Source organism: Camelus dromedarius, chromosome 6 (genome assembly GCF_036321535.1).
Source record: "Camelus dromedarius isolate mCamDro1 chromosome 6, mCamDro1.pat, whole genome shotgun sequence".
Classification (NCBI taxonomy): Eukaryota; Metazoa; Chordata; class Mammalia; order Artiodactyla; family Camelidae; genus Camelus; species Camelus dromedarius.
Genome location: NC_087441.1, coordinates 17,545,581 through 17,565,351, shown reverse-complemented (window position 1 = coordinate 17,565,351; position 19,771 = coordinate 17,545,581). Strand labels below are relative to the sequence as shown.

General features: G+C 36.4%; 1 protein-coding gene across 8 annotated transcripts in view; it reads right to left on the bottom strand.

The window, feature by feature from the left end:
• Window positions 1–1,813, bottom strand: part of SHPRH (SNF2 histone linker PHD RING helicase) — a 68,717-nt gene extending 66,904 nt beyond the window's left edge. For 3 of the 8 annotated variants that reach the window (XM_064486605.1, XM_010983729.3, XM_031456502.2), the window contains exon 1: window positions 1,617–1,808. The gene's annotated coding sequence lies outside the window, so the exon portion shown is untranslated. Of the gene's footprint in view, window positions 1–1,204; window positions 1,339–1,388; window positions 1,593–1,616 lie in introns of those variants that run through there. The other 5 variants (XM_064486606.1, XM_031456497.2, XR_010381224.1 and 2 more) reach the window with 4 other exon arrangements.
• Window positions 1,814–19,771: the final 17,958 nt, after the last annotated feature.

Genomic DNA, 19,771 nt, shown 5'->3' with positions numbered 1-19,771 from the left:
CTGACCGACCGGTATCTTTAACAGAAAACAGAGATAGACTGCTAGAAAAATAAATATAAAATGTTAAGTTACTATGACAGTACAACAAATTCACTAAAATTAGTTCAGATTTTTTTCCCCTCCAAATTATTATCTCTTCATTTAAAAGATACAGAAAAATCTTCAATTACAACAAATCCACGGAAGCCCTGGGTCTAGGCTATCCAGGGCAACAAGAAGTATACATTTGAGATATTGCTGTCCAAGGCAAGTCTTAAGCAAGTGAAGCCCAATAATTACTGATGACTGAAAAGTTCTGTGACCTAGCATTACCACAATCTTCTGCCAAAGTGGTAACTCCAGCAGGCTGAGAGTATTTTCACCTGTTGAACTTTAAAATATATGTTAGTTGCATATTCTTAGAAAACGCCTCTTAAGATTTTTCAGCAGCAGATTCTCTTTTCCCCAAATCTTTCTAGCCTGAACTCTGAGTAAAAAATTTGTTTTAGTAACACTGCAAGAACAGTTCTTTAGCATGGGCAAGAAGAGAATATATATAAATGGCATCTTCCGTACTATTTTATTCTCAACTGCCACCTTATTGGCTAAGTGGATCTTGTAAACTCTAGGAAGTGCCAGGTTATGCAATTATAGGAACTGCTGCTCACTACTAACCTGCTTCCAGTATGATTACTGATCATAAAGCAACTAGTCTTTTTGGTGCCAGTACAGATGTTATGGATCACTTCGATTCACGGGAGTTTCATCATTCCTGCTATTATACAACTGAATAATTTAAAATAGCTGTAACAACTTTAAAATTATTTTTTGTTCAGTTACAGCCTCAATTTTTTTAAAGTAGGAAAATATCAAACATCTAGGATTTCTACCTCATGGCCACTATCAAGTCATTTAGGAAAACGGCACAAGCTTAATGGTCATTATTTAATAATACTGTTTATCTGACAGCGACCGTGAATCATCAGAAAACATATCTTGGTTCAGAAAACTAGCAACTACCACCGAGCCAACATGCACAACGTGCAAGGGTGGTTTTGAAAGCGAAGGTAATAAGTCTGACTCCAAAGGTAACTGAGAACTTTCAGACTAACTTAGAAGCCTCGGTCTCCCCTTTCACTATATCACAACCCCACACACCAAAAAGCTAGGTAGCTGCCCAGTTTCAGCCTCGAGGGGTATATCGGCGGCGAATGGTGATACCCACTCGGTTTTCTGCCGAAAGACTCAAAAGCGGTTCGAGGAGTCAGAACAGGGCTGTCAGCACCGATCGCTCGACGCAGGCCGGGCGAACAAGCCACCGCGAGGCGGAGGAGCGCGACTACCGAGGTAGCCCCTCGGACTCGAAAAAAACACCGCAGGCCCGAGCCCCCCGCGAGAAGCACAGGCACCTTTTCCACGGCCCCACTTCGTCCCAGGGGAGCCGCGGCGGTCCAGAGGCCCGCAGGTCTGGGATGGGGAAGGGTCGAGGAAACTCGCGCTGCTGCTCCCTCTCAGCCCTGTAGTTTCCCGGGATCCAGAACAACCGAGCCCTCCCTCCCTGGGATCTCCGTCTCCGTCCAGAGACGTCTTCCGTCCCTGACCTCTGACCCCTGACCCTCCATCCCCCAAGCGCCTACCTAGACTCGTTCTCCAAACCCCTAGAGCCTCTTTGCACCAAGGCCCGGGGTCCTCTAATGTCCCCGCAGGTCCCGGGCACGCACTCGCCACCCACCGAACATCCGCCTGAGGTGGGCACGCGCGGTCTGTGCTGGTTTGTGCTGAGGTTCCCGGGGGCCCAGAAACCACAGCTCCGGGGTGCCGGGCGCGCGCTGGAACGTGGGGTCAAGGTGAACGCGCACGTCGGGGAGCCCGCCCCCTTTCTCCCGCAATGGCTTCAGGAGTAGCTTCTGCGCAAGTCCACAAGGTTAGAGACCGAGGATGGCTACAGTTGGAGTATCGCGAGAGCGCTACGTCAAGCCACTAGAGAACACGGGATTGGCTGGAACCTCTAAGGGGGAGGCGGGACTCTAAGCGGATTTAGAAGAGAGCGGGGTTTCTGGATTGAAGCGCGTGAGGGTCTCGGCTGAAGAGAATGAGCTTCGCTTGAAGCGAGTGATAGTTTTAAAATTTGTGGCTTTAGTTAAAAAGCCAGAAGAGAATTCTGCCAACATACCTTTTTAATTGCTTGCTGAAAGCAGCCTCTAATTAGTTACGGAAGAAGCTTGTCTCCCTCAAAAAAAGTTATTTTACAAGACTTGCCAGGGAACTGTGAGTGAATATTAAAAGATGAGGGGACAAGTACATGTATTTGTGCTGAAGCTGGCTTTCCAATATCCTAATTAATTTTTTTCCCCAATCTTCACTGAGTGGTAGCCTCTTTCTCTTGGAGGTAGGCTTACACCTAAATAACTGGAATACTGAGGCTTCAGGGACAAAAGCCTGAAAAATAGCCTCCGGAAAACATCCGGCACTCAGTGATTGAGTTCCTAGTAACAACTCAGCATTTTGCTGTGGAGGGGCGTCTTGGCCTGTGTGACCACAGAAGCACCAAAGTAAGTTCTTACCTAAGGGAACGTCCGTTGTTTGAGAGTCCAACGTGGTCCATATTCTTAGTACAGAACTTCGTGACATACCACTAAAGTAGCCTAAAAGAAGCTCTGTGCGTAATCTAAAACACCTGGAATTCAGTGGAAATCAGTTACCTTATCTAAGGCTTCATGAGGCAAGTTGGAAAAAGTAGTGCTAACGCTGGAGCAGTGGGCATGCAGACTTCCTCTCCATTGGCGAACCAGTCATTTTACTAAGTACAAGACGTAATGGAACCTGTCTTTTGGAAATGTTACTTGAAACTCCTTGTTTAAACGTAAATTGTGCTGTAAAACGTGATCTTTGATAGTTGTGTCATTTCTCACCGTTGGAGCAGAAAATTAAGCTTATAATTTGACTGACTCCAGCTGGTGCCAGGCAGAAATATTTTAAAATAAGCACATCATTATTTCATCTTTGTTCATTTTGATTAGTGTAATTAATCTCTATAGACATAATTATTATCTGTACAAAATATTAAACTACAGCTCCAGTTGTGTGTCTGGAGATGTAATTTCAACTACAGAGGTGGAATTCTATACAGTTATCATGTGCTTACAATTAAACAAGATTTTTTGCCTTGAATTGTCCAATGGTAAATTCAATCCTGTATTTGCAAAGTGCCCCATATAGTCTTTGAAAAGTTCTATGGAGTAATATTTTTCAGTATTAGAGTCACTAGAGCTAATTTCAGACAGTAAGTCTCATTTTTGCACCTTATCTTTCTGGAAGCTTCCAGTTGTGAACAGCTGTTCACCCCTGGCAACACTGTGCATCTACCCATTAGATGCCAGTGATCTAATACCATTCCACAAATGGGAATCAATTGATTAGACATAAACCAGTCAGGGAACCACTCAGTGTTAATAAAGTTCAACTGCTTGAAAGTATAAATGTGACCACAGTCAGACCACTTGCTTCCTTGTGTAGTCTCACTAGGCAGAAGCTGTAGACCCAGTTCCTTTTGCAGACAGTAGCTTTATTCTAGGCATACCCCAACTTAGATCATCTATTTTAGAAATGAATGTTATAAGTTGTTCTCAAGGAGAACTGGTTGAGAGGGAGTAAATGAGTAGATGCAAATTTAGCTCCCTTTTGGGGCAGAAACAGCAAACAAATAAATTATGAGTAGAACTTCATATTTTGCAAAGCCCTTTCATGTTCATTTCTCCACTTGATTCTTAGAGTGATAATGTGAGATGCTTAAATTTTTCATTTTATAGAAGAGGAATCTGAGACTCAGAGAAATTTGGTGATTTGCCACAGTTTACCTAAGAGAACAAGAGGATCTAGAACTCCTCTTGACTCCTCTGTCTAGGCTTTTGCCTCTTACTACTAAGCCATGTTGTCTATAAAATAAAAATAACATATTTTCAACAAACTTCCTAGGTTGGCCAGGGAAAAATGAAGGTGCTGGCAGGGGTGATCAGCTGTGCTGAAGTGAGTGTGTACTAGCTCAAACAAACAAGAAACAGCTTCAGAGGGACTGGGCATGCTTTGATGTAGCATGACCATCATATGGTGGTGGGGGCAGGAGGTGTGTGACTTGAACACAAATCTTCATTTTTACAACATCACAGTTTTTACTCAGGCTAGCCATGGATAGGCTTAACTGTTAACTTTCAGTTTAACTTTTCCTTGGTGATTTGCAGGTTGAATTTATTTCAAAGTCCAGAGCTTGTTCTGTCTCCCCTGCTGCCAGCTAATCTGCAAACTGAGAGAACTCTGCCTGCCATAATTTGTAAAGCAAAATTTGTAATCTGTACACAAAATGCTGCATCAGACATGAATTTATGACATAAGGAGAAGGGAATTCATCATTACTTTGTAAGTACTTGTTTTGGGTGTTAATAAAGCAATGCTTGTAAATTAGGTAAATGCAAGGAGAAAGTTGAAGCTGAGTCTGTTGAGTAAGGAAAGATGTAAGATTATATTCAGCATTTATCAATGAAGATAACATAATCTGTATCCTTGGTAACCTTCTCAGTCCCTCCTCACCTCCATTCCCAGTTGTTACTTTTTCTAGTGGTATATTTTTTTTTTCCAAGCAATTTTGTCAATGTGGCCTCTGAGCACTAAGGAATAAGAATATTGTAGATGAATCTCTTGATGCTTATGATTTAAGTAATATTTATTGTGCAATTTTGAGAAAAATACAAGTGAAATATTTTTTGAGTATTTCAAAGGTCACTATCATGTGTCATTTTAAAGTGAAAAATAGTGATGTAGCACTTTCAGAATGAATCTAAAATCTCAAGGAAGCTTAGTCATAGTAGTGTTAGCATGAAACGATGTTTGCCAGAGGATAAAAGAACCTTTTCAAAGCTTCAGTCCCCTAGAAGGACAACACTGTGCTCAGACTGTAGCATTGCTGTATTGTTTAGGTCAATTTTGGGGACAATGGCAAAACTAGATATGAGTTTCACTCCCTTTAAACCCTGTTAAATTCCTGAATTCTTCTTTGGCCCTTAAATAAACTTAAACATCTTAAGTACCACACAATAGTATATATAATGATCAGTTATGTCCATAACCCACACCCTGGACTATTAGCTTTGCAGAGTTAATCATTTTTTTTAATTGAAGTATCATCAATTATAATGTGTCAGTTTCTGGTGTACAGCACAATGTCCCAGTCATGCATATACATACATATATTTATTTTCATATTCTTTTTCATTAAAGGTTGTTGCAAGATATTGAACATAGTTCCCTGTGCTATACAGAAGAAACTTAAAAAAACTATATCTATATCTATATAGGTGCTAACATTTGTGCTTGAGAACTAATTTTTAAAAAATGAACCAAATCCATCCAACCATCCCAGATAACTCTAGTGAAACCAATTTGAAGACAGATACTTGGAATTTAATTGAGCAAACGATCTCCAGCTTATGAACTAATTGATTTCTGGATGGTTAAAAAGTGAGCTCATGTAAATCAAATCCTTATTTCCTATAGCCATAATGTTATAAACTGGGACACCAATCCTGGAAAACCATTTTGTACTTTAAAAATACCAATATTACCTTCACAAGAATTAACTTAAAATGGATCACAGATCTAAATGTAAAATGCAAAACTGTATAACACCTAGAAGGTAACATAGGAGAAAACCTAATGGCCTTGGGTATGATGATGATGTACTTTTAGATACTATTCCAAAGGCATGATCCATGAAAGAAATAATTGATAAGCTGGACTTCATTAAAATTAAAATAATCTTCTCTGCAAAAGACAGTATTAAGAGAATTAGAAGACAAGACACAGTCTGGGAGAAAATATTTGCAAAAGACACAGCTGAAAAAGACTACAATAATTAGTTAAAAGATACACAAGATAAAAATATGTACGGTGTGACATCAAAAACATAAAACCTGATGAGGGAGAGAGCAAAAATGTAGAGGTTTAGAATGTGATCTACTTTAAGTTCTTATCAACTTAACATAGACTGTTATAGATGTAAGTTGTTACATGTAAACCTCATGATAACCACAAAGCAAAAACCTATAGTAGATACATAAAAGATAAAGAGGAAAGAATCTAAACATACCACTAAAGAAAGTCATCAAATTACAAAGGAAGAGAGCAAGAAAAGAAGAAAGCAACAGAGGGGAACTACAAAACAGTCAGAAAACAATTCAGAAAGTGGCAATAAATAAATACCTATAAGTAATTAAATATAAATGGGCTACGTTCCTCAGTCAAAAGACATAGAGTGGCTTAATGGGTAAAAAACAAGACCCATCTGTTTGCTGCCTACTGGAGACTCACTTCAGATATAAGGAAACAGACTGAAAATGAAGGAATAGAAAACAGTATTCTATACAAGTGGAAACCAAAAGAAAGCTGGGGTACCTATATTTTTATTAGACAAAACAGACTTTAAACCAAGAGTATAAAAAAAGACAAGGGCACTACATAATAATAAAGGGATCGATCTAAAAGGGGATTTAACATTTGACAATATTTATGCACTCAACATAGGAACACCTGAATATATAAAGCATATATTAACAGATGTAAAGGGAGAAATAGATAGCAATGTAATAATAGTAGAAATTGACAGCAATACAATAATTTACATCAAAGGATAGGTCATCCGGTCAGAATATCATTAAAGAAATATCAGCCTTAAATGACACATTACTTCTGATGAACTTAACATATATACAGAGAACACTCCATTGAAAAGCAACAGAATACACATTGTTCTAAAATGCACATGAAACATTATCCATGACTATGTTAGGTCACAAAGCAAGTCTTAATAAATTTAAGAAGATTGAAATCAAATCAAGCATATTTTACCACCACAAAGGTATAAAACTAAAATCAATTACAAGAACAAAACTGGAAAATGTATGATTATGTGAAGGTTAAGCAACATGCTACTTAACAGCCACTGAGTCAATGAAGAAGAGAAAAGAGAAATAACAAAAAATACCTTGAGACAAATGAAAATGGAAATACAACATACTAATATTTATGGGGTGAAGCCAGAGAAGTTCTTAGAGGGAAGTTCATAGCAATACATACCTACATCAAAAAGAAAAATCTCAAATAAACAACCTAATAATAATATATAATAATACTATAAAATGTAAATATATAATTATATAATAATAATCTCAATAGATTCAGAAAAATCATTTAACAAAGTTCAACATCTATTAATGATGAAAGCTCTCAAGAAAATAGGTATAGAAGGAACTTACCACAAGACAACAAAGTCCACATATGAAAAGCCCACAGTTAACATCATATTCAATAAGGAAAAACTGAAAACTTTCCCTAGAAGTTTTGGTACAAGGCAATAATGCCCACTCTCACCACTTCTATTTAACATAGTACTAGAAGTCCTAACTAGAGAAATAGGAAAAGAGAAATAAAGGCATTCAGATTGGAAAGGAAGAAGTAAAATTCTATTTGCAGATGATATAATTACATATGTAGAAAGCTCTAAAAACTCAATCAACAAAATCAGTTAGAACTAATAAATGAATTCAGTAAAGTTGAAGGGTACAAAATCAACTTAGAAAAATCAATCATGTTTCTATACACAAACAACAAACTATTCAAAAAGGAAATTAAGGAAACAATTCCATTCACAAGGAAATTAAGGAAACAATTCCATTCACAATAGCAACATAATAATAAAATACTTAGGAATAAATTTAACAAAAGGCAAAATAATTATACACTGAAAATTATGAAAAATTGATGAAGGAAATTAAAAACGCTGATAAATGGAAAGACACCTTGTGTTCATGGATTGGAAGAATTCACATAGTTAAAATGTCCATACCACCAAAAACGTCTGTAGATTCAAAGCAACCTGTATCAAAATCCTAATGAAATTCTCTACAGAAATAGTAAAAACAATCCTAAAATTCCTGTGGAAACTAAAAAGACCCAGAATAGCCAAAAGAACCTTGAGAAGAAAAAACAAAGCTAGAGGCATCACAAGTCCTGATTTCAAACTATATTACAAAGCTCTATCAAAACAGAATGGTACTGACATAAAAAAAGACGTATAGTCCAGCGTTGTAGAATAGAGAGCCCAGAAATAAATCCACACATCTACAGTCAGCTGATCTTTGACAGGGGTGCTAATTACACGTAATGAAAAGGATAGTCTTTTCAATGAATGTTTTTGGGAAAACTAGTTATCCACATGGAGAAGAATGAAATTGGATTCTTCTCTCACACCATATATAAAAATCAACTCAAAACGGATTATAGGAGTAAACATAATACCTGAAACTTCAAAACTACTATATTAAAACATAGGGGGAAAAACTTCTTGACATTAGTCTGGGCAATGATTTTTTTGGATATGTCACCAAAAGCATAGGAACAAAAGCAAAAACAGACAATGAGATTTGTCTTTTTGGACGAGATTGCATCAAACTAAAGAGTTTCTGCACAGCAAAGGAACCAATCAATAGAGTGTAAAAGCAACCTACATAATGGGAAAAAGTCTGCAAACCTTATAACTGGTAGAGGGTTAATATCAACTTTAAAAGAGAAGAAAATCCTGCCATTTGCAACAACAGTTGAACCTGAAGGACATTGTACTAACTGAAATAAGTCAGACATGGAAAGACAAATTACTGCATGATCTAATTTATATATGGAATCTAAAACATTTGAACTCATAAAAGCAGAAAGTAGAAAGGTATTTGCCAGGGGCTGGAGGACGGGAGAAATGGGGGGATGTTGTTCAAAGGGTACACACATTCAGTTATGCAGGTGAATAAGTTCTGGAGAGTTAATGTACAGCATGTGACCATAGTTAGTAATATTGTGTTACATACCTCCAGTTTGCTAGGAGAGTTGATCGTAAGTGTTCTCACTACAAAAAATATAGTAACCATCTGAGGTGATGGATTTGTTAATTAACTTGATTGTAGTATTCATGTCACAATTTATGGGTACATTAAACCATCAAGTTGCATGCCTTAAATATATACAAGTTATATTTGTCATTACCTTAATGAAGTCGAAAAAAATAGTAATTGAGAAATTTCAATAATTTGAACTGCTTTTATCAAAAATGATTCACTTGTAATCATATAGGTATTATATATCTCATTGTATTTTGATCCTTTTAAAGGTAATTATCCATGTAGAAGAAGTTCTTAGTCAAACAATGTGACAATAGCTAAGATGCTTTACCTGCCTCAACTATTTTTAACAAATGTGGATTTTCTGTATTTTGTTTGACGAGGGGTGGGAGGAATTTTACCTGTTCTACCAGAAACCAGTGAAGGAATCCTGTTGCTTTAATGTTTTCTCCTGTGCAGAATATTTGTTCAGTTTTTTCCAGTTAAATGTGATGTGAACATCAGCCTGAAAAGCATAAATTTGTATCATTAAGGAGGGTAATAAATAATGGATATATTGGCAGAAATGAAATATTTAATCAAGCATTTAAAATAAATTCAAATCATCAGTGATTATTACCCTGATTACAAAAGCAGCATGTTCTTATGTAAAATAGAATATTTATGAATGTGTGTTTTCAGTCATTTTGAATACAGATGGGTATTTGGAAAAGTCTTCATATTTATTGAAGTTCCTCTGCCCTAAGGAGCCAGTTTTAGATAATTTTTTCATCATCCTCATTTGTTTTATGATGCAAACTTAAAGGAGATGTAATGCAATATTTTTGTAGTGACTGCTGGCTATATAGTCATTACAAAATTCAAAATACTGAAATGAATGATGGAAAAATATGTTTGTAAATGTAAATAACCCTTGTTTTTAGATTTTATGTACCATACTGTTTATTTTCTAATTAGAGATAAATATAACTACATGGAATTCACAAAAAAATTTTTCAGTGCTCTTATGTCACATGGGTCTCTGGTATTTCAAAGTGGTTTTGTTTTTAAACTGGTATATTAAAATCATTTGTGGCAGGTATCAACTTAGACAGACTTCCTAACATAGTCTGAACTTCTCCTTATAATTTAACATCCTTCCATTTCTTGGAGAAATATGAGTGCCTTCCTATTGTAGGATCAAGTCTCATAGGAAAATGATCATCACCTGTATTTTGAAAGAAAAGGCTATGGCTTGGTAGAGACACTGCCTAAAAGTTATAGGAAGCTTTGCTAGTTTGAATGAGTTTTAAATAGTGCACAGAAGAGGTAAAAATATAGGCTAAATTCTGTACAGAGTTGACTTCTCTACTACCTTATTGCTATATGATGCAAAGGAAAATGTATGCAGTCCATGAGGCAGATGTACCCTAGGTAACCATAGTAGAAGCACTGGCTATATGAGAATAACTTAAAGGAAATAGAAACCAGCTCCCCACTCCTCCATATCTAAAATAACCCCACATAACTGCTTTGGTACTTGAAAGTATGTAAGTAGATATTTATTTCTTTGGATAAAGATATCACATATGCAGGATTTTTTTTACTTTACATTTGATAATTCTGTTCAGTAAATATTGTACATAATTATGTCAAACACTTTACAAATTGTGGGAATATAAAATTGAATGAGGTAGAGTCCTTGTCAGTTTTTCTCACTGTCTAGTAAAAGGCAGATGTGTTAAAAATAGTGTAGTGAACTTTTGTATGTGCTATGATAGAGTGCTGATTAATGTTAGGGCACAAATGAGCAAATGAAAAACTATTTATTGCGATGATTAGAAACTGCTGAGGATAATTGAGTGTTAGATAATTGAGTGTTGAAGGATTAATGGCTATGTTCCAGGTAGACAAGAACATAAGGTATCCTTAGTTAAAAGAGCCTCTTGAGTATGAAGTCCTGGAGAGGTGAAGCAGACTGGATTATCTGAAGAAACTGCAGACTGTTGGACTTAGGCACAATGAAGGGGGAACGTGAAGAAGCAGTGGGGGAAGAGCAAGAAGTGGAATAAAGTGGGGGAGTAGACGAGAGTTTGATTATGGGAACATTGCATACCTTGATAAGGCATTTGGAATTTAGCACATTATCTATGTGTGGGGGGGCATAGGATGAAATTAGTCAGGGAAATTATATGGCCAGATTTATGTCATAGATAAGTCTCAATACACTATGGGGGATGGAATGGATGGGAAGACTCTGGAGACAGAGAGACCATTAGAACATTGTTGCAGCTGGTGAGCTCAGATACGGCAAAGACTTGGACTATGGCTGTGTCAGGAGGAGGGGAGAGGAGGGCGCAGTCTGTGAGTCTGGCAGTGCCTTCTATAGAGCTAAGGAGGACAGCAGCAGGTGGAGTTTGGAGAAAAATGTGATTTCAGTTTGGGTCTTGCTAAATTTCAGATGCCTGTGGATAAGTATGCACAAAAAGGGCACTTGATTTAGACAAGTTGAATAGTTAAATGAATGACTGAATGAGAATGGGGCTAGAGAAAAAGTCTGACCTGGAGATGGAAGTGAGCATATAGGTGGTACATGAAGTCAGGGGAAAGGACAAACTCACTCAGAGACAGCCTGTAAAGCAGGAAGAGATGAAGACCAAGAATAGGCCGCTGGGGAGCACTACCACTTAAAGAGCATGGATAGGAGACAGAGCTGAAAAGGAGACTGCGACTACGTGGGCTGAGTGGTAAAATGGGACACCCAGAAAGCAAAAAGCCATACAAACCAAGTTACAAAGAGTTTTAATATCGGTGGGGAACAGTCAGCACTTAAATACTAGAGAGAAATCAAGTATGTATAAAACTAAAAAAATCCCATGGGTCTTTCAGGAGGTCATTAGTGACTTTTGCTTGAGGAGATGAAGTAGCGGTGAGGGAGCACTTGCTTGCAGTAGGATGAAGAGTGAATAAGAGGTGAAGAGAAGTGGTCATCCAGTATAGATTTTCTTTCTAAGAGATGGTTGTGAGTGGAGAGAGATGCAGGAGGAGGTGAAGAAGAATCTGGGGCCAATGGAGAAATTTTTATTTATTTATTTGTTATTTGTTTATTTTGCTTATTTTAAATGACTTTACTGAGGTGTAGTTGACATATAAACATTGTATGTGTTCAAGATGTACGCCTTATAATAATTCTTGGCCTTGTGTTTGATGTCCATTCCCCCTTTAGCACCACTGTCTTCCCAAATAGGTATCTATCCAATATAAGCACTGAACTAGGAACCAGGAGACCTTGATTTTAGACTCATCTTGCCCCAATGAGTTTTGGGATCCTAGACAAGTCAATTTCTGTGACTTCCAGGTTACTTGTTTTTAAGTTGTAACAGCTGAGAAGGCCCTTTCCAGCTCCATCCTTCTATATATCTTTGACCACTCTTGCATACAAACATGTAAACATAGACTTGTTAATTGATAACTTAAATCACATCTGTTTTTGGGGTCATTTGTGTTGTAATAGTATTTAAAATCTTCAAGAAAAGTTAAAACAATTTAGATTCCAGACATAAACCAAAGGTGGGGGATTTTGGATTTTTCCTGGTACTTGGAAATCATGCCACATAGACACCTTTTCCATGTATAGGATTCACCCTTACTGGTTATGTTGTTTAAGATGAGAAGCTAGCTAAGAAACAGTAGACAAAATTTGTTCAAGACTATCGTAATGAGGCAACTTTTAAATGCTACTGATAGTAACAGTTAGTGACAAAACTGTCCTTTCAAGAACTCCTTGTCAAGTCCAAACTCAGAGTCATCTATGATTCATTTTTTAAAAAAATTCCACCCCATATCCATTCCTTCAGGAAATTTTATTGACTCTACTCAGTAAGTCTGTCGACTCTGCCCAGAGGCCGGCTCCTTCTCGCTGTCTCTGTTGCCGCCAGCCTGGGCTAATCCAGCCGCCATCATCTTTTGTCTGTGTTATTGCACCGGCCTCCTAACTATTCTCAGTGCCCCCATACTTGCCTCCCTACAGAATATTCTTCTCAAAGTAGTCAGAGTAATCTTACTAAATACGGTAAGATCATATCACTTCTCTGCTCAAAACTGTTTAATGGCTCCCCATTTCATGCAGAATAAAAACCAAATTCCTTACAATAGCTGCAAGGTTCTGTATAGACTGATCCCCATTTGTTTTCTGACCTCATTCCCTACTGCTTTCTCCTCATTCACATTGTTTCAGCCAGAAAGATATCCTTTTGTGTCTTCAGTCACACCAAGAACCCTCAAACCTCAAGGCATTTGATGCTACTTCTGCTTGGAACATTCGTATATATCTTCAAGGCTCATTCCCTCACCTCCTTCAAATATTTGTTTAAATGTTCTCAATAGACCTTACTATCCCATTTAAAATTAAATCCTACTTTCTGGTCTCCAATTTACAAGTCTGTACCTTACTCTGCAGTTCTTATTTTTACCAGAGCACTTGTGACATGTAATTTACTTTGTTTATCATGTTTAATATTTATTTTATTTCTTCATGGTAGAAAGAAATCAGAGATTTTTGTGTGTGTGTGTGTGTAGTTCACTAATTGATTATAGTCACTTAGAAAAGTGCCTGGCATGTAATAGGCACTCAGTAAATACCTATTGTTTTTGATTTAACAATAACTCCAACAATGGCTGTGATGGTCTGAATGTCTATGTGCCCCTCTCAATTCATATGTTGAAACCTAACAGCCAAGGTGATGGTATTACGAGATGAGGCCTTTGGGATGGGATTGGGTCACAGGGGTACAGACCTCCTGAATGGAGTTACTGCCCTTATGAAAGAGGCTCCACTTAAGTCTCTCACTGCTCCTACTGTGTGAGGATGCAAAAATAAGTTTGTAACCTAGAAGAGGGCCCTCACCTGAATGTGCTGCCACCCTGATTTCAGACTTCCAGCCCCCAGAACTCTGAGAAATAAATTTCTGTTCTTTATAAAATACCCAGTCTCTAGTATTTCACTAAAGCAGCCCGAACAGGTTAAGACAATGGCGCTTATATTTATATAGCAGTTTAGAGTTTAAAAAATATATTTACTTTATTTTTAGGAGGCTGTAATACATATGGAAATGGCTCAGGAGCCCTCCCGATGAAATTATTGTCAGCTAGAGTAGTATGAGATTCGCCAGGGAAAGTAGAGTCTTAAAGGACAGGGAAAGAAGGTATATGCTTATGATAAGTAGTGACCGTGCAAAATCCATTACATTCAGGTGCTTCTGTAAGAGTGGCCAGTTGAGTTAATGATTTATGGGCTGGGGCTATGTAAAATAGAAAGAATTGTTCCAGAGATGAAGTAGAGAAGCCATTTAAAAATGAGCATTGCTTAAGTAGCAATTTCATCTGTATCTGTTTCTTTTCAAACATTTTAATCAGAGAATATTGTGTTTGTTTGGTTAAGACGCCAGTTAAGAAACAGAAAAGTCAGTTTACTTTTCAAGTTATGCCCAGATTTGTGTAGTTTATGTATTAAGAATACAACAGGGAAAATACCATGTAAGCAATGAGAACAGATATACTGAAAGACTAGGGCCCTTCTTTTGGAATGTGCACTATAAGTCTGTGATCCACAGCTCACTGACTCCTTAGTGGTAACAGAAGAAAATCCCAAACCAAGTTTGATTTTGAAATATTAGCAAATTTAGCCTGAGAATAGTAGCATCAGGAATATCTGTCTTACATAACTTGTGAGAAACAAAGCTGCTTGAACCTGCATAAACAAACATTTTATTTCTTCCTGAAAAATCAAATCTCCTACCAGAGAATAACCATTTACTTTTAGCTGTAGTAACTAGACTAGACTATGAAGCAACTAAAGGACCAGGATAGCTCCCTTGGGCAGAAAGAGAAGGAGTAAATTCTCTGTATTTGTACATTCTACCTATGGTTATCTATCACATTTAATCAGTTTAATAAAATTAAATAAACATGATTTTGTAACTGAAACGTGTTGTGAAAAGAAGATTAAATATAAAATAGTTAGATTTCAGGATATAAGAATATGCTACTCTGTCTCTAAATCTGGAATTAAAAGATGCGTAGTTTTCTAGAAAGATGTTAGTTAATATTTAGATAAATAGAATATGGGAAATAACATGAACATTACATTACAAAGGGAAAATATATCATTAATGTAATGAAATTACAACTCTATTGTTCTCTTCACATTTAATTTTTAGAAAGCTTTTTCTTGCAAAAATATGCATGATATAAAACTGTTCTTGTAAGCTATTTTAAAAGACTTTATTGAAATTACCTGTTCAGCAAATAATAGAAATTAAAGCCACGTAGCAATTTCTCCCAAGTTTAAGCATCTATATCTCTGCCAAGACAGATGTTCAAATTATGAGATTCTTTCAGTGTGATATGTTTCTTTAAGTCTGAAGGTTAGTCTGATTTTTCTATTTGTGACACTCCTTAGAACTTTATTTCATTTTTTATTCACTCTATAGCTCCAACTCTGGAACTAGATGCTCATTAATTTGATGTGAATTGTTCAGTTTTTTTTTTTAAGAAAAATTGTTCTTTATTCCTAATCCCTTGAAATCACAGCTATTGAAGATAATAAGACCAATGAGTAATTATTCCAGAAAGCAATATTTAGCCTCTCATACTGGTAGAGAGATTGTCATCAAGATAGAGTGTATTTGCATGTCCTAATATCTGGGAGGTTATCTGGAGGTAAACAGAACTTTTTAATGAAAAATGCATAGCCATTAATAATTTAGCTGTGCATTTTTAAAGCATTAATTTTATCAGGTAGGAAGGATTTTATATGTAATTAAAAGAATTCCTGATGGATTGCAGCTTAAATAATAAAGAAATCTGGAAGAAGGTGATTACAGATTGGATATAGCAGCTCACAGATAACATTTCACTTTGTTAGCATCTCTGTGCTTTCAGTGGCCTTCCAGTCATAGTCTCAAGTTGGCTGCAGTAGCTGCAGGCACCAAACCCACACGACCAGTATCCTTGGTAGAGGGGAAGGGACATAAAGATTTGTTCTTGCAAGGTCTGTATTTTTATATGGGAACAAAAAATTTCCCCAAAGCTTCCTAGCAGACTTTCTCTTATGTCTCATTGAGGACAATTTTTCTCACTTGGCCACCTCCAGCTCCAAGGAATATGGGGGAAATATCTAATGAAGAAAATGGGATTTCAGTGACTAGTTTTTATTAATTATGAGTAATTTTCTAGGGCTAGCAAAGACTTACCTTCTCTGAGATAAAGGAATCTTAGCCCTTTACCTGAATACACCTAAGATTCTGTTAGGGAAGACTTGACAAGATGCAGAATCAGATGTTTCATGCTGTTTTCAAAGCTGTCAATAAAAACAAAAAGTATTACACCTATTACAGTCTATACCTACCAGCATTTGGGGCTGACCATCATCCTTTAGGACTTGCTGAGATGTACCAATTCCAAGAAGAAGCCCTGATGCACCCACCTGTCCTGTCACTTGTAGGCATTAAAAAGGGAAGTCATTTTAAGTGGGATTTGGAAGAATGTAGTGTTTGTGAAGAAAGGCTGTTCCCTCCTCTCCCTCTCCTCAAGAAGATTGTGAGGACTGCAGGAAGGGAACTGACATTTAGTTTCCTCATATCCAGGCACACCTGCCTCTGAATTCCCAAATCATTTGGTTGTATAGACATAAGTGACCAAGTGAACTAATTAAAACTACTTGTCGCATTATCTACTTTTTCTCTGCTCTCTTAGCATAGATGCTTATCATGTAGCATGGTTCTGTTGACCCCTGTGCCTGAAGATTCTGAATAGTTATGTGAGGCATAGTTGTTAGACGTTAATAGTGATATATTTTGGTGCTAGTTGATATTTCAGCTGCAGACCCAATAATATCCAGATTATCTCTTCTCCCCTCTCCCCTTGGGTTTCTGTGCAAGCTACATATGTAAGGCATAATAGCAGAATAGTCATCCAAGAACCATATCATCAGTGATCATGCATGCTTCCAACAAGCCCGTGGTAAAGTAGAATTGAGAAATGCATTTTAGACTCATGTCCTAAGCAGTGACCCTATTTTATCTGGTCCGACTTCCCAACTGATTTAGGTATGCTCAATAATGGAGGAATCCGCACAGTGAAGAGGCCAAGAGAAATGAGAGATGTGGGAAAAGCAAATATCCCAGTCCCAAATCTCAACCTCTAGAGTGATAATTGTAGCTTGGGTTAGAATGAGGGTATAAGAAGGTCTTTGAATCAGATATGGAATTAAACATTTTAAATGAACAAGACTAAATCTAAAAAAACTGGATTCAGACTGTTCTTATAACTAAAATGGCTAACAAATTATAATATCTAGATATGATAGTGAGATAATAGTTCCTCAGGAGAAAAAGGAAGTACAATGGGAGAGAGTTGGTATAGGTTTTTGGAAAACAAAAGCAAAAACAACTATTTCATCTTTAAAATTCAGTGACCTCCCCAATAAACTAAGCTCATAGATATGTTCTTGTGTTTGTATGTCAAGTACATGGGTATGGTCATATCTGTGCTGTAATGTGTTTGTGTGTGTTTATATAAGCATAGAATTATGTGCAAATTAATTTATTATTAACTATGAGCTTAAAACAGAAAATAGAAAACTTTAACATAAGTTTAAGTTAATATAAAGGACAGCAAATATTTGAACCAAATGAAGGTCAATGTTAAAAGCCAGGAGTCAAGGAATATAACTGTGTGGAGAATTGGTACAGTTAATAGGATATCAGTTTTATACAAATACACTCTACTCATGGAGTGAGTATTATTCTTACAGAGCATATATTTTCCTTATTTACTTGCTATCAGTCAACCACAGATTTACTTCTTTTTTTTATTAGTGAAGTTTATTTATTTTTTAGTGGGAGGAGGTAATTAGGTTTATATAGTATTTATTTATTTATTTTTAGAGGGGGACTAGGGATTGAACCCAGGACCTCATGCATGCTAAGCACGCGCTCTACCACTTGAGCTGTACTCTCCCCTGCCAACCACAGATTTAACTTATGAGTTTTCTAGAAGCCCATGCAAAGCAGAAACATATTTTAATATGTGATTCAAGGCAAAATAATATAGAATAGAAGTTAAGTAGATGCTTAACAATATGGTCATCACTAACAGTAAGACCAGAAAGAAAAGTCACATGACTGTCTCAAAAGAGCTCTGTGAACTAAGACAACAATGTCCTCAATATCGGCCTTGCTGAAGAGTCAATGAAGAGTTTTCTATGGTTCTATAAAAAATGAAAATTTGGATGAAATAGAATAAAAATAATCATTTTGATTACAAAAAATAGGTGTATCACTTAAGACAAACAAGTAAATTGACATTTCCATTGCAGTTTCTTTTCTTGAAAGGGAATAATGTGTGCTGTTAGTATAATATTTAGTCTGATTTGGAAAGGACTGAAGCTCAACTGGCTTTTATTCAGAGTGAAATACTCACTTGTTTGTTATTTCTAGTCCTTTAAGCTCAACATAGAAATGAAAACACATTGACAGTCATTGATCACTGCAAGAAAGTTTGGTGTGTGTGTGTATGTGTGTGTGTGTGTGTTTTGACCTTTAATAAATATTTGTTGAGTGAATGAAAGGAAAGATGCGTATATTGCTTTTACTCATTCAATGGACTGACTCCTGAACTTTCTGGTATTATGCCTTATTACATCTGAGACAAAATTTAAGCACTTCCCATTAAAATAGAGACACTGAGCAATATTATTAGAATGCTTTATAACATGACTTATAAAATGACATGACTTTTAATAACTTGGATACAGGATGGATATTTGAGTGCACAGCAACTCTTTTATTTTTAAGCTTCAAAGTGAAATCAATAATTACAATAAAGACCTGACCCAAAATTAAGATCTGAAAATACTTAGTAACCAGTCATTAAGAACAACATATATCCAGAAGCTATTTTCTTTAGCAGGCTGTTTCTATGTTGAAATCTGTAATTGGCAAAAACAAAGTAGAACAAAATTACAGGCACAAGGGGAAATAGTAAGCTAACTGCACCTCCTTTATACCTTAGAGATTTTCACCCTCTTTTTGTTATATACCCTGGAGCAGGCTACCAGGACTAAGTAAAATTTCTGATTTGGAAATCCTAAAAAACAGGATAAACAGAAAAAACGGGTCTTATATATTTTTTACTTGTATCTTTTATCTTTTTACTAGTCATGTTCATTTTCTCCTTTAAAAGCAAGCTCAAAATTTACCTTCTTAATCAAATAGTCTCTGACTCTTTGACCATGATCCACTGCTGGATGTCATCTTATGGATTTAATCAAATAGTATTTGTCATTTGTGGTGATAAATAATCACATTCTTTGCCTACCTTTCTTGCATTTTAAAATTTGGAATCTTTACTTATTTTTGAATAGAAATCCCCAAAGTAATGAAAAGGAAATGTATCACTTAGGTGATTTGGATTTCTAGTATTATCAATCAATTAACACTAAAATGATTTAATTTTGCAAAGTATGGTCCTTAGGGTTGTTTAGAGCAGTGGATCCTGAGTTGGAGTACTGACAGCACCAGACGTTCCTTAGAGATCACTACATGGTCTACCAGAAAATGGAATATTTTTTAAAAAAAGTCTAATGGAAGTTTTGTTTATCTAAGGTAAGACCACTTAAGCTAAATAAACCATTAGATTTACTTGGTTTTGCCTAAATTATATGAATTCAACAGCATAATTTTGCATTGCTGTAAATGAAACATTTCAATTCTTTGCATCCATTTTGGGAGTATAGAAGGATTGGTTACCATTTGGTTAGACCCTCTTCAGGTCTTTGTTAAAGGCCGCATATACTCTACAGCTTAGACATTCCG